Here is a 15,807-nt window from a genome sequence, read left to right as displayed (position 1 = left end):
AAAAAAAAGAAAAAAAAAAGTAATGAGGCAAAAATGCATGTTTAGACTCAAAAATTAGGACAAGGCAAAGTACAAATACGAAGAAACATAAATATTGCTATGAGAATTAGTACTAGGGTTAAAAGGCTTGTGGAATCATTTTGAGACAGCTAAACAAAGAAAATGGTTAATCTCTATCATCACTACTGAAAAATGATTTTCCCTCTCATTCATGAGTAACAGAGTAATCTGGTTATAAAAAACTACTGAGTATGAGCAATGAAGTAGTTATTATTTGCAGCATTCAAGATGTACCATCACCATTTCCCAAAACAGAGAATTTTAACAGTGATGTGACAGTTTAATGGAAGACCATGGAGACCAACTACTTTCTATGCTGTTACGAGGTGAGATAACCATGACAGAATGATTTTTGCATGTGTCTATAGGGAGCCCATTATGAGTCTATCATGCTGGCATTACAGTGTGAAATTATGATGGGGAAAAAATCATTCAAATTTGTACTGCATGACAATGTTGTTCCATCATGAGTTAATGATATATAACCACTGAAATGCAAGCTTTTTTTTTTTATCTGTATCCTGATTAGAAATCTGCCTAAACACTAAGGTTTGATTCACTTGTTGTGCAAAAAAACCTGATGTAGATGTAAATTATCAGAATTGCCTTCAGTTAATCACATATTCTTCACTAAGCAGAAAAATTCTGCCTTCTAGCTAAATAGTGTTGCTTCTTTGCACTTTCACAATCATCAGAAATTTACTTTGTACAGACAAACTAAGCAAAGATAAACGCATAACTAGATGTAAACTATCTGTGTTCCTACAATCCAAAGAAATAGAGTAAAATTTCTTTCTCAGCTGAATTTCCATTTGATTTCTTCAAGCCAATAATTCTTATATATGTATCAACTTGGAATTTTTTTTTAGGGAAAACAACAACAACAACAACAACAAAACAGCTTGAGTACGTATTTATAGGTGTACAAGTATACCTATTTATATATTTCCCAATATTTCATTATTCGTCCTCCATAATCAGTGATTTTCTGTTTAGAATTAGTATTACTGTATTTACTGATTAAAGACAATTTTCTTTTTTCTCTTGTAAAAGTTTCATCTACCTGAAGTCTGTCTGAGTAAACATTATTCAGTTTATTAGTAGGTCCACCTCTTTCATGCCTTTCTATTCAAAAATCTTTCATATTATTTCTAAAAGGAGGTTTTTTTTTCTTGTTCTTCTCTATCTTTTTTCATTTCTCTGTAGATTTTGTTAAATTTCACATCTTTGCAGAATTCATATGTAGTCAAATTTATTTCTGCTTTCTCTTTAAAGGAATTCTGGTCTGCATTTCCTTTTTTACCAAACAGCTAAGAATGATAAGAAGACTGGTTGTTCAAAGAAAAATTATGCAGCTCTAAAATCTTACTCAGAATTGCTTTGTACCTCTTATGCCAGGTAAGAAAGGAACTTTATCACAGAATCATAGTGGTTGGAAGGGACTTTTGGAGATCACCTAGACCAACCCCTTACTAAAGCAGGTCCCTTAGCGTAGATTGCACATTTCTCTGATATCTGTGAATATGTTTGTTTCACCAGTGGATATTGGAATAAATAGAGTGTCTCAAGTGCATTTTTCCATAGAACAAAGTAATGGAATTTGAAAACTCAGTCTTCTGTAGTGTTTTAGCTATTCTCTTAGAAATGTTCCACTGAAGTGAGCACAGTGCCAATACAATGGAGAGGCAGTGTCTTAAGGGACTTAAAAGTACAATAATATCCCACAAATATCCTAAACAATGTGACTCATTCAGGCTTTTGAAGGGACCTGCTTTGAGAATAGAAATGAATTTCTGTGTGTTATTACACACAGAATTACACAATGAATCTACTGTGTGTTATTACTGGAATTACCTAGTTGGGAACCATGACATTGTGACTTCAGAAGAAAACAAATTATAAATATATCTACAGTCATGTGAGTATCATGAAGAAAAGTTCACGAACATTTCACTGCTAAGTTAGGTTTGGGCTATGACAGGTGAAAACTAACTACTCTATAGAGTCATCCTACAACTAGCTTTTCATTTATGTTAAGCATTTTAGGTAAAATATTTATAAAATACATGATGGAAATAAAAAGGCTTCCTGATTGTAGCCTACTTTAATTTATTTTAACAGACAAAATAGTGATTCCTGTCAGAACATACGACTTAGGTGTTATTAAGTATATTAATTGTTTCAGGAAAGTTAACAATTTCTTCCTGTCCACTTTCAGATATCTTTTCACTGCACTGTAATAAAATAAACAACTTACCAAAACAAACAAACAAACCCACAATTACATGGGAAAAATAAATTGAGAGATCAGATTAACAATAGTTTTATATACAGTAACAACTGAATATTTGCTTAATAAAACTTTAAGATGACAGGACATGAAAATGGCCTCTGCTACTGAGGAAGGCTAAAATATTTAATATTTATAAAATAAACCAACAGTGAAGAAATCTTAAGTGTAATTAATAAACTAAACTACTTACTTATGTGACCTGTAAACTAAGCTACTTAGTTATGTGACCTGTAGTGTTATTTTCAGTAAGATTAAATGAAAGGTACGCATGGGAGCTACTCTCCACTGACTTTGTGAGTGGAAGTCAGGTGTTTAACTGCAATTAGCAGTCAGTGGAAATTGAGCACTTAAATGCTTTGAAACCTGTCTCCTTGAAGATTGAATGTGAAAAAAAGAGCAGTTCTTTAGTTTCTCATACTGGAATTTTTAGTAAAGCTTATTTTCCAGTAAGGTAAATTCATACAGTTAAGACAGTAAGAAACAACAAGGATCAGCTGTCCAGAGCTAATGTATCCCATTAAATATGCTTGTAAGACCAATGGAGTTAACTTTAAGATTTTGAGAGTGTTTACTAGCGTATACTTAAGAATAAAAGAAACATCTAAAAGGCATATAAATTCCAAGTCATGTCAGCAACTACAAGCAATACAAATGAAAATACAAGAGATGTTCAGATGGGCAATTTATATACTGCTTCTTTGAAACAAAGTTTGATCCATTTTAAATATAACTTCCTGTCACTTTTCTCAAAACCTGGTGTTAGCCTGATAGGAACACAGACTGAGACATCCTCTGACATACTCTTCCAGATACTGAGATCTTCTGGTTCCTTCATACTTCCATAGAATCATGGAATCGCCAAGATTGAAAAAGGCATCTAAGATCATCCAGTCCAACTGTCCACCTATCACCAGTACTTCCCACTAAACCATTTCCCTTAGTACAACATCCGAAAAACTTATATAAGGACTTAAGCAGGGAGCTGATTTCCATGCTGTAGAGGAATTCCAAGGTCACAGCCTGAACCAATACATGAGCTATGTGAGCACGTGAATGCCTGGAGCAGGGGCTAATGCCACCCTTTCTGTCTCAGGGATGCTTCCGTAAGCGCATGTGCAATCTGATCTGAGACGGTTCACCTTCCCCCTGCCCTTTTTTTCTCCTGTGGCGCAAGAGTAGGAATGGGAGAAGGCTGCATTCCTCAGCTAATCCCTTTCTCTAAACTGTTACTGGGAGGGGTGCGTTAATTCCTCTTTGATATCTTTTCCTATAGTGCCTGTTTCTCAAATAAAGACTCTGTCATCGCCTTTGTTTGCTCTACACATGCTTACATTTCTGATTGTTAATTATTTATTCAAAGAGTATTTCCAATTAGTTTCAGCACATATGTTTCAATAAACTTTTCTCGTTATATCAGGTTATTATAAAATCTTTTTCCACCTACTGAAGGAAAACATGATAAACTTCTATTTTCTGAAAAAAATATTCTTTATTTTTTTCCTTCAAAGGCACAATTCATGTCTAGGGAATGAAACATAAATGTGCATCTCTGAGTATTTGTAAAATAAACTAGAAGACAGTTGTGACTGGAGGGTTGCTGTTTTGTCATCGCAATAATCCATGCCATCTATAATTGTTTAAAAAAGCAACAAACTGAGAATGTAATATTACCTTAAATTGCTCTGGAACAGGTGTTAGAAATAGTGTTTGAATAAGTGCAATTTATTTATTTAGAAATTAACCACACAGACGCTTTCAGCCACCACACACATCCTTTCTTTTAAAAAATGATTTAATGGTTTCCTGTACAGAGCTAGTCCAAGGCAATTAAAAAGCTAATAAATAGTCACAGTGGAGGGTAAATTACCTTTCCTGCCTTCAAGAAATGTGTGCAACAACAACAAAAAAATGTCAGTCTGAATCTTAGCATAATTCATTTTCATCACATGTTTAGACCATTGCACATCTGAACATCAGACTGTAACTACTGAAGATCATTCCTGCATTCAGCATGAAGATGTGACAGTGGAGATTCAGGTCAGATTTCAGAAGGTTCTTCACTGAGGGTAGTAAAGCACTGGAACAACCTCCAAAGGGCAGTAATCATGGCACCAAGCTTACTGGCATTCAAGAAGCATCTGGATAATGCTCTCAGACATAGAGTTTGAATTTTAGGTGGTCCTGTGTGGAGCCAGAAGCTGGACTCAATGATCCTTGTGTATTCCTTCCAATTCAGGATATTCAATAATTCTGTGATACAATGTCACAACCCAAGAGCATAAATGAAACACTATTACTTGTGACACTGCAAATATGAAGGTATACTAAGAATCATTTCCTTTTGAACTTACAGACATATCTATCCTACATCCTCTAAATTTAATATTAATAGAAAAAAAAACAACTATGATTAATATTAAAAATAAGAAATTAAATTAGTAAAATGCTGAAAACAAAGATGTTTTATGTATGGTCGTATTGCAAAATTTTCATGAATGCATCCATACATGTTTCATTACCATTGTTAAAGCATTCACTGAAAATACTGCAAAGTTATACTTAAGAGATAAGTCAAGTTTTTCATTTTAACTTGGGAATTACCCCTATTTTTTTACAGAGATCCTGACATATTTTCTATTTCATCAGTATTACAGATAACATTAAATAGCAGGTATTCAACTTACTAAATTCTCAGTTCATGGAGGCAGTGAATTCTCATTCTCATTAAAAGAATGAGCTGAGTCATCCCTGGTTAATTAAGGGATTAATTTTCATTAAGACAAAACTTGGAACAAGTGCTCAAATCCACTGTTTGGTCTCCGTAAATGTTCAGCGTCAGTGAATGTCAATGGATGATTTTTTTTTCACATGGAGGTATTCAGTTCCTCACTGTTGCTTCACATGCACTACCATGTTAGAGGCCGCTCTGGCAGATTGCTTCTCTACTGCAATCTGCCGTACGGCAACAAAAGGTAATGGAATACTGATGAAAAGGTTCAAGCTCTATTGCCGTAAGACCAAGATCTGCCTCATGTCATGGGAGAGAATAATATAATGTGAGGCATTACTTTTGGAACAGCACTTATAATTTTTGCCTCTATCAAAAAATATTCTGAATAGCACTTCAGTGGTATGCAAAATAAGGGCTCCTCAGATTTACTGAAAATAAAATGAGCTGAGACAGAAGTAATTTTGTCTATTGATATGGAAGAGATCTTTCCTTGGCCTAAATGTGTTCAGTGTTTTCAGAAAAATACATTACTTTGTAAGAGAAAAGACCAACTTTTCCAAAATCGAATGCTAAACTAAGAAATTGGGTCTTTTAGTAAGAATTGAACTATAATTCAGAGTTACTTACAAAAGGCTGATGGGTCACCAAAGCATGCCAATTGTTTCAAAAACGATGATGTTATATGTATCAAATGAGAGAGATTAAATATGACTGGGAAGAATAGTAGCAGTGAGACCATTATGACAATCCTGTGCTTAGTCCTTGGTTTGGTATTTTTAAAACAATTTGGGAAGGTTTCAGGTCTTCAAAACTTTGTCTTGAGACAAAGGTTCAATCAAGTGTGATTGAAAAATACAAGACTCTATAAATTAGGAAGATGTACAAGAAAGTCTACATCATCTACAGAGTACATGCTATATGTATATTTTCTCCATTCCACTGTTAAGAAGAATTAGGCTATTACTGATTTTGATTTCTATGAAATTTTTACTTGTCAGACAGAAATTTGTAATGCTACCTTTCAACCAAGTAACAGCTCTTTCTTGAGCTCACAAAAATAACAATAACTAAATTACATCATTCTGTTCAGGCCTGTATGAAATCTATTTATATCTCCACTCCAATTAATCTTAATTTTTATAGCACTATGTAGAAAAAATAATAATTAAATATGTCCACAACTGTAATGAAAACAGCATTTCCAAATTATTTAAAGGAAACTGATCACTGTATTAAATTAAATTTTTTGTTTCTATTTTTTTTATTAACGTGATCAATTGAATCAATCTGACCTTCTGAAATGAGCATGCATCAGAAAAATGAAAGTTTTCCATAAATATCTATTTATTATTACATTACTCTGAAATAAAAAGAAACACACTTTCTAAGGATAGTATTTTAGGCTTGAATCCAAGAAAGCACTTAAGTAGGGGTACACTTTAAGAGTGTGAGGAATGGTATTGATTTCAGTGGAGGCACTTATATAATTGGAGATACTCAGGTGATTAAATACTCTACTGGATTTGGACCCCATTGGTACAGCATGAAATTCACCCTTATGTTGAAATACAGAGTCAGCAGGATAGAAAGAAATATCACATAACTTTCAAAATAGGGATTCTACTGTGAGCTGGCACTCAAACTTTTCATTTTTTGAAAGGAGAACACCAAGCAGCCTATAAAATAAATCACATGGTCAAAGAATGCTACAGTTGACTAGCATCTCTTATTTTGCTTTAAAAGTAATTGTGTAGTTATTTCCTCACTCATTTCCTTAGTCATTTTTCAACTGGAGCAGGCTACTTCAGACACACCAAGTGTAACTCAGGAAATAATTTATGCTGCTAAGTTTGCAGAATGCACAGGATGAGAGCTACAAACTGATTTATTATATTTTAAAGTGGGAGACTGTGGATCATGTGCTGAGAAGAGCTGTTTATAGACGAATGAATAGGTTGTAGACCAGAAACCCATTCACAGGGTTTCTATGAGTACACTCAGAAATCTCTTGGAGGTTGCTAATGAGGCTTCTCTGTGTTTGAGACTCAGTTTGGCAGCAGTGAAGACTCTCAGAGTTCAAGTCAGAAATCTGTGTGTGGCATTGCAGACTGGAAGGAAGGCCATAAACAAGAGAAAGGCCTAGTGGCGGGACCACCTAGGTCAAGTTTGCTGGTTATGTGAATTTCACGTGTAGTGTGTGGGAATTCCTCCATCCTAGCTTTCATCACTATGATCAGTTCACCATTTCTCCTCATCTAGCGTTTTCTTCTACTGGCTCAAAGTGGAAGATTGAGCAACAACATAGAAAAAATAGCATTTCAGCGTCATTGTAGAGAACAGGCGACAGACCAAGTGGGTCCTAGGTTTCCAAACCTCTTTATTAAAATTGCATGCTAAAATCAGATCAAAGGATTTATAGAAACATTATTAGTGGTATTAATTTAGAATGCCATAACATTTTAGCACACACATGCTTGTAAGACTTATGAATAAATGACTTCAGCATATGTGTGTGGAATTTATTCAACAAGCTTCTCTCTGAGGTTGCCAGAAAATCTAAAGTAGTGGATCCTTATCCAACCTGATTCAACCTCAAATGCCTCTGCCTTTTTCCTTTTCACTCAACACTCACTGAATGTTTTAAGAAGCCAAACAATTACTGAAAGCAGTTTGATGAGGCAAACTCATCTGAAGCTAAGATATGCCACGCAATGTATTAATTAAATTGTTCTGATATTTTGATTCCTGCTATTACAACTAATTTAAATAACCACATAATTAATTTTATGAGAAAATTACATAGCACTACTCCTTTAAATCTGTCTTTAAACTATTTTTAGATTTAGAATGCAGGCATATCAACTACACTGGCATTAGGCTGCAATTATGCTGATCTTGTCAATGTTTATTTCCTTTTGTGAGCCTACAACCAGTTGGTCTCCAAAAAACTTAACTCTCTATTGTTACTTTTGGGTGTAGCCATTTAATGCATGAAATTTTAGATCTTCAGGCTGAATATTTTGGTGTAGAACAGTTATTTAAAATACTCTTTATGAACTTCTGTTCAAATTAAAATTTTTACTCAAGAACTGATTGAAATCCAATCAATTTTCAATTTCCTTTTGTCTTAAACTACATTATTTCAACTCATTTTGCTTTATAACTACTAACACTAAAAATAATTTTTAAAATTCTTTTGGGCAGTTTTCATACCAACTTAAAAAATGCAATAAATATATCTTATAAAAAGAGGCCTTCAGCTAAAAAGAAAGAATGTTGATAAGAAACGTCTAACTTGTCACCCATATTTAACCTTTCTTCCTCTTTTATTTACTGTTTTTTCATTGTCAATTAATTGTGTTGCAAATCCCAGCTTGTTCAGATGGTTAAATTCAGAAGACTAAATGCTGGTATATATAAGATGCCTACTGTTATGGAAGATCTAGTATCTTAGAACATACAAAGATTAGTCAGACAAAGTAATGAAATAATGAAATGAAAACAGGCACAGAATGAAATTAATTTCTCACATCTGAGCAGATTTGAAAAAGCATTCCAGGTTTTGCCTATACCATCCAGAGCTCTGACTGTGAGCTCTTGTTTTTACAGCTGAGAAATGCAATACAATGCCTTCAGAGAGAAAAGAGGAATCTAAAAGCCAGTAGGCTGTACTGCAGCTCATTAACCACTGATGAGAATAATGCAGCTGAATCTCTCTGCACAGTGCATAAACAAAGATGAAACTGAAATGGTTTGTGATTCTTCTATCCTGAAGAAGAATGAGAAATAGTTCAAATATTGTTTCTTATGTCAGTTGATTGAACAGGCAGCATTTAATATCTAGCTATCTGCAGCTGGAATGGCTGGTTTGTGGTTCACAACTTTATGCAAGTACTGACATAGAGTCCAGCAAAAATCGATGATTAAGAACAGATAACACAGATATACTGTGTCACAAATAAGTATATTTTTTATTTAAAAAAAAAGAAGAAAACCTAGTACATATATTGTATGTGATCTGTAGCTAAATGCTGAATATGAAACAATGACTGCATTGAGTACAGAGCCATATTCTTCAGTGTTTACAGTATCTACTGCAGCTGTAGTATAGCTGTAGCAAATGCTTAAAATCACTACAGAACAACAAAGAGCTTAAAAATATAAACATTATGGAGGTGAAAACTAAAGATGGCTTTGTTCAGTTCATTGACCTCTATATAATTCTTTCCACAATTTTCACAGCCTTATTTTACAGTGCTTTCTGTTCTACCTACACTCTTGTTTAATGCTGTGTAACTACAGTATAGTTATCTCTCTTCACTTTATTTTTTGTTGCAAATGAGTGATATATGTGGGTTTTCTGAGAATTTATAGTCTTTTACGGCTTATCTTCTCTCTATATTACTTTACAATGGAGCCTTCATGCTTCTACTGAAATATTTACTCCAAATCTACTTTACATTGCAAATTCTGAATATACCTATTTCCTTTTACCAGATCTGTCACAATGTTTACTCCTTTTCCATTTGATTATATAAATTTATAAATATATAAATATTTTTGTTTGTTTCTTTATATAGCCTATGCAAACATACTTAAAAACAAACAAACAGCAGAAAAACGGCAACAAAAAAATGGATAAACAACAGCACTGTCAGGTAATTCCAGTGCCAGATGGCTTAGTAGTTCTGCTGGAAAACAGCATTACCAGCTAGAGGAGATGTGGATTGCAGAGTGTAGGCTGATTGGCTTTGGTTCCTCCAGGCTGTTCTCCAAAGGTCTGATCCCCCTGAAGTCAATAGGATTCTCTCTATTGATTTAAATTGTCTTTGGCTTAGATCTTAATTTCCCCAAGCCAAGACCTCCATGGAGAGGATTACACTTGCTAGTCCAATATTTAGCCAAAGCTCAGGAAGATGGCTTAGTACCACACTGAAAGGTATTTTTTTAAACTTTAGTTAATAAGGACTATTTTCAGTTTGAATTGCTTGGTATTATAATCAGCATAGCTATAATTGTGCATAAAATCATCTGGCAGACAGTCAGTTTTTTCTATAATTAAATGCTATATACTGACTTATTCAACCACATATGCTAGATTCTTACTGTTTTTCAGAATTCCTCATATTTATGGCACGTTCTGTGATAACTTCTGAGGGGTCATTAGTAAGAAGTTAGTGAAGACTATGTATAGAATGTACATGGGAAAAAAGAAATAAATTAATAATGAGATTAAAATGAAATGATTTGTAACAGAAATAACTGGTCTATTCACAGTCCTTAGAACTTCTTATAAGGGTCAACATTTTTTACTGAATATAGTTTTGTTTCTATTTCAACAAGATATTCACAGAATCGTAGAATTATAGAATGGACTGGGTTGAAAAGGACCACAATTATCATCTAGTTTCAGCCTCCCTGCTATGTTCAGGGTTGCCAACCACTACACCAGACTGCCCAGAGACACATCCAGACTGGCCTTGAATGCATCCAGGGATGGGGCATCCACAACCTTGGGCAACCTGTTCCAGTGCGTCTCTACCCTCTGTGTGAAAAAACTTCCTCCTAATATCTAATCTAGCCTCCCTTGTCTCAGTTTAAAACCATTCCCCCTTGCCCTATCACTATCCATCCTTGTAAACAGCCATTCCCCCTCCTGTCTGTATGTTCCCTTCAATTACTGGAAGGCCACAATGAGTTTTATCTGAAGCCTTCTCTTCTCCAAGCTAAACAAGCCCAATTCCCTCAACCTTTCCTCATGGGAGAAGTGCTCCAGCCCTCTGATCATCTTAGTGGCCCTCCTCTGGACTCGTTCCAAAAATTCTGTGTCTTTCTTGTACTGGGGACACAGGCCTGGACACAGTACTCCAGATGGGGCCTCACAAGAGCTGAGTAGAGGGGGACAATCACCTCCCTCTACTTGCTGGCCACCCCTTTTTTAATGTAGCCCAGGATATAGTTGACCTTCTGGGCTGCAAGTGCATACTGCTGGCTCATGTCCAGCTTCTCGTCCATCCTAAGAATGCTTAGACAGGTGCAAAACCACAAGTGTTTTTAGAAGAGTAGTTATGTATGGAAAATGACACTTTAATAATCAATTTATGACAGTACTTTTGCAAGTCAATTGCTTTAAAATTATAGTTATAATATATATTTTATATATATATATATAAAATATATATATAGTTATGATATATATTTTGTATAACGTATTTTACATCTAAGCCAATAATTTCTTCAGGTACGGAAGTTCAATTATTTTAATCTGTCCTGGTATCAACATGTTAAGACTATAGGAATAATCTTAATTTCTCCTGATAGTTCAGCAGCAGATGAATATCTAGAATAATCACAGCTTGTTGTGTTCTAGGGCATTGTTTTACATCTCCCACTCACATTCAAATCAGTTCAAGTTCCAGTTTTGTAATGACTGTAAAAACAGATAATTAAATACTTTGCCAGAAATTCTTTTTTTCTTCATTTCATTTTATCTCTACACTGAAAGTGATGAATCAAGGGCAAAAAGCACTTTTTGCAGAGGAATTTTATATTAGAAAATCAAAAGTATATGCATTAGGTGAAAGTGAGAGTATAAAACTGACATAACTGAACACGAGTATGTGCATGTTAAGGCAAAAAGGGGGAAAAAAAACCAAAACAAAACAAAGAAAAAAAACCCTATGTCTGTTCTCCTCTTCTAGGTGATAAGAACATGCATTTTCATTTAATTTAATATTTTGTATCAGGAGAGAAAATAGATGACTGCAGTATGGATATGCTGGCTGTCAGATTTGCCTCAAGCAAGATACATATAATCATAATTTCATTGAAGCAGTATTTATGAATTCTGGTGATCTAACAGAAAATTAGGAATTAGAATATACTAAATGACTCTAATATCCTGCTCTTTGAAATTTGTATATATAATTACGTGAACCATATGACTAATGACTTGTCTACTGCAATTATTTCACACATCAAATACAAAACTTTCAAACTTTTTATGTTTAGAGTTGGAGATTTTTACTTAATACAGAATCAAAGCAAATAATATCTGTTAATTAAAGACATAAGTATCCTAAAAAATCCTCTTTTTCTTGAGGTCAGTGGATATATTTATGTTTTCAGATATTCTTATGCCTGTTTCATGTAGATACTTTCTTTTTAAAATTCTCATTGCCTTTCAATTATCATCTGATATGAACAAAATGTTTGGCATTCTACCAATTAACAGTATATATTTTTAAATTGACACTACTATTAGAACTGGGAACTACAAAAACAGGTATAAATGCTTTGCATCAGTTTGAAAAAGAAGATCCACTCTTGATTAAGAGACCTGATCTGAAATTAAAATTCACTCAAGGCTCTCATACAATGTCAAATGTCTTTGTACATCTGAGTATGCTGTGTAAGAGACAAGAGTTTAACTACAGAGATCAATCATAAACATATCCCAAGAGGATGTGTGTGGAACATCAGTGATTTCAAAGGGCTGCTGTTGGGGCAAAACACTGTCAAAGGTCATCCCAGTATAAGCAGGAACTAATCTGCTGGAAAAAAGAAGAGAGGAGATAGCAACTTTGCCAAATCGTGATGAATAGGTACTCTGGCATAAATTAATTTGATAAATTACAAATTATGTAAGTTAGATTTATTAAGTAGATAAAGCAATTTACAGTGATACAGTTTCCCTTTATCCCTAATGATATCAGTTCATGCCTTGGTCACAGAATGGGAATGAGCCTATACTGTTGCCAAATGCACTTTCCCTATGAAAACAGCATTGTGACTCATCAGCTCCTGGAAAGGCTCCTCAAAAGCTCCTGAAACATCTAATTGGAAGAGATAGCTCCAGACATTAGCTCAAAAAAGAGGCCTGTGCTCAGTTGAGCTGGGATAAATTATATGGAATTTCAGTGATGTCAATGACATTCCATTGTACAGCTGTGAAAAGAAATATTAGTCTTACTGTTTACAGTTTATTGTTCCACAGATAGTCTGGATTTGTTTATTCCTACATAAAGAAAATGTACCTAAGCTACAAATCAATTCTATCCTCTAGATTAGAGCAAAGGGCTAATAAATAGACAGTACATCATTAATAGCTGCTAACTTTGGGGAGGGGTAATACAAAACTTTCTCTCCCCTCATTTTGTTGCAATGGTGGGAAGCAAAAAAATAATAGAAAAATAAGGCAAAAATTTAATTCAGTCTTTTCTCACCTCTTCTATCTCTCTAAGACCTCTTCCATTGACTGAGGTTGGACCACAGTGAAAGTAATAGCTGGGCTGAAGACAATTTACATTTTCAAATGTTTGGACTGATTAAACAGGTATATTAAACTTCCACACCCACCCCTTTTCTTCTTCAGACAAGAAAGAAAACTGACCAGGATGGAGAAAAACTTGCTGCAAAGACAACATAATGGGCAGGCTTCAGATCTCATAATGTAATGCTGATTAAGCAGCTAGTGTCCTTCCTTGTGGATATGGGAAGAAGAAATTTTCTAAGGATTGATGAAATTCAAGGCAAGATCAAACATCAAGAGGGATGAAACCTAGAAAGATTAATTCAAACAAGGGTATTCTGTAGGCAGTAAGAGGGTACACTGAATCCCTGCTGTCTGGGAGGAAGGAGGGAAATTTGGGCTGAACATTCTTACAATCAGTCTACCACAAGTTTGAGAAGTTGGAACATTTAAGAGAATTTAATATACATTGTTAACCTGTAGACTGACTTTGCACAAATTATCACAACAAAGAAGACAGGAAATAAACAAAGTATGATATCATCGAGGACAGTAGGGTATTCATCAAAGCTCTTGTATAGATTTATTTTACTCAGCCACAGTTTTCAGTTTCACCTAAATTGCTGTCATGTGTTTCGTAGAACACCAACTCTGACTTTCTGATTATCACAGAATCACAGAATCACAGAATTGTAGGGGTTGGAAGGGACCTCTAGAGATCATCGAGACCAACCCCCCTGCCAAAGCAGGTTCCCTACACCAGGTCGCACAGGTAGGCGTCCAGGCAAGACTTGAATATCTCCAGAGAAGGAGACTCCACAACCTCCCTGGGCAGCCTGTTCCAGTGCTCCGTCATCCTCACCGTGAAGAAGTTCTTGTGCACATTCGTGCGAAACTTCCTGTGCTGCAGCTTATGTCCGTTTCCCCTCGTCCTGTCTCCACGTACCACTGAAAAGAGACTGGCCTCACCACTATGGCCGCCACACCTCAGATATTTATAAACCTGGATCAGGTCCCCTCTCAGTCGTCTTTTCTCAAGGCTAAACAGACCCAGTTCACTTAGCCTTTCTTCATAGGGGAGAATTATGTGCAAAGTATTTCTGTACTTTAGGTATGATCAAAATAACTACAGAATAAATTTATGATAAACGAACCTGGATACAGTACAGGCTAGAACACAGAGCAGCAAATAACTTCTGTGCCTACATCTGACAAGTATATTGTATTTAATTTACCATACCCTATTCAATTTGTCATTAAATTAATAAAGCACATTTATACAGTTTCTTTTTGAGAATTATTTCCAGGATTTACTCATGCTCTGTAAGTGTACAGAATGACAGAATCTGCAGAACTAGGCAGAAAGTCCTCCACGACGTCAAAAACAATCACAACAGTACTGAACAAAGTGAACATCAGGAATCTTGCACATAAACCCAAGGGAGAACAGCTGATGCCTTGGAGCCACCACCTGGCTGTTTCTGATGAATACTTCAAAGAGAGTGACTGCACATAATCAGAAGAAAGGACAGAAAGGAACTCGGATTTTTTTCTTTATAGGGAAACAGATCTTTATAGAGAAATGATTCTTCTTTTTGATTTATAATAAATAAATGAAAAATTATACTGAAATTCTAAGTCAAATCAGTTAGAACTGTCACAGTTACGGAGAGTATCCATGAAACAATTTTCTCTTGAGGTGTATATTCTGATACATAAATCTCTTTTACATAAAGACTTCAGTATTTTTAAAGGAGAGAAAATGTTTATTGCTCCCAACCTTACTGAATTTCCATTAAATTCAAGGGTATTAAAGGCATGGTACACTGTGTTTGTTTACATTATATAGACTCGCAAGAGGAATCCAATTCCTAATATTTAAAAAATATTATAAGTATTTAAAAATATTTAAAGTATTCTGAAAATAAGGTACAGGTTGCTAAGGGCCAGCCATTCTAAACTCATTGGAAACATGGAATCTATGTAATTTGCTTACATAAACAGTCACTCAGTGACAGAAATTATTATCAACGCATGAAATCTCAACCATAGTTAAAGGCAGTCTGACATCTTACCTGCCTGGAAGATGCTTGTTCTAGAGAGAAAAAAAATGTACCTTTAATAATCAAAGATCTCCAACAATAAACTTTCTTCAGTTAGTTTCACTTAGTTTTATTGTGAATTGGGGGAGAAAATGACAAAAATAATAAATAGTTGATGACGCTGAATACTCTGAGAAAAGGATTGATAAAATCCAGATTTTCTTTATAGTCCCCAAATTTTTTCTTTGAAGGAAAGCCTTATATAGAGAGATAGTGCCTGGTAGAAGTTTCTGGATCAACTTCTTAGCATCCATCTTGAAATCATACAGTCTCTATTTTACTGATGGGGAAGTCAAGAGTAGGAATGACCCAAACCTTCAAAAAGACACAGTGACAAAACTGAGGCTAAAACTTATTGCCACATAATCTT

At 34.8% G+C, this 15,807-nt stretch overlaps 1 protein-coding gene and 1 long non-coding RNA gene across 2 annotated transcripts in view; one reads left to right on the top strand and one right to left on the bottom strand.

Annotated features, from left to right (window-relative positions):
* Positions 1-15,038, top strand: part of LOC146545071 (uncharacterized) — a 57,609-nt gene extending 42,571 nt beyond the window's left edge. Inside the window, exons 3-4 of the long non-coding RNA XR_014881558.1 lie at positions 1,336-1,458; positions 13,328-15,038. This is a non-coding gene — a long non-coding RNA (uncharacterized LOC146545071). The remainder of the gene's footprint in view (positions 1-1,335; positions 1,459-13,327) is intronic.
* Positions 1-15,807, bottom strand: part of EYS (EGF-like photoreceptor maintenance factor) — a 765,389-nt gene that overhangs the window by 590,487 nt on the left and 159,095 nt on the right. The gene's annotated exons all lie outside the window — the stretch shown is intronic.

The sequence above is a fragment of the Meleagris gallopavo genome, chromosome 2 (genome assembly GCF_905368555.1).
Source record: "Meleagris gallopavo chromosome 2, MGAL_WU_HG_1.1, whole genome shotgun sequence".
NCBI lineage: Eukaryota > Metazoa > Chordata > Aves > Galliformes > Phasianidae > Meleagris > Meleagris gallopavo.
The sequence above is the reverse complement of the archived record's forward strand: the minus strand, read 5'-3'. Positions and strand labels throughout refer to the sequence as shown.